The sequence below is a fragment of the Bison bison genome, unplaced genomic scaffold (genome assembly GCF_000754665.1).
Source record: "Bison bison bison isolate TAMUID 2011002044 unplaced genomic scaffold, Bison_UMD1.0 scf7180017864307, whole genome shotgun sequence".
In the NCBI taxonomy this organism is placed as follows: Eukaryota; Metazoa; Chordata; class Mammalia; order Artiodactyla; family Bovidae; genus Bison; species Bison bison.
The window spans coordinates 5361112-5361347 of record NW_011494879.1 but is presented as its reverse complement, the minus strand read 5'-3'; the positions used below and the strand labels follow the sequence as shown (position 1 = coordinate 5361347).

At 40.7% G+C, this 236-nt stretch overlaps 1 protein-coding gene across 2 annotated transcripts in view; it reads right to left on the bottom strand.

Moving 5' to 3' along the window:
• CPSF3 (cleavage and polyadenylation specific factor 3, 73kDa) overlaps positions 1-236 on the bottom strand; it is a 33541-nt gene that overhangs the window by 8946 nt on the left and 24359 nt on the right. The gene's annotated exons all lie outside the window — the stretch shown is intronic.

The window sequence follows — 236 nt, the reverse complement described above, 5'->3', positions numbered from 1 at the left end:
TGTTGAGCTTTAAGCCAACTTTTTCACTCTCCTCTTTCACTTTCATCAAGAGGCTTTTGAGTTCCTCTTCACTTTCTGCCATAAGGGTGGTGTCATCTGCATATCTGAGGTTATTGATATTTCTCCCGGCAATCTTGATTCCAGCTTGTGTTTCTTCCAGCCTAGCCTTTCTCATGATGTACTCTGCATATAAGTTAAATAAACAGGGTGACAATATACAGCTTTGACGTACTCCT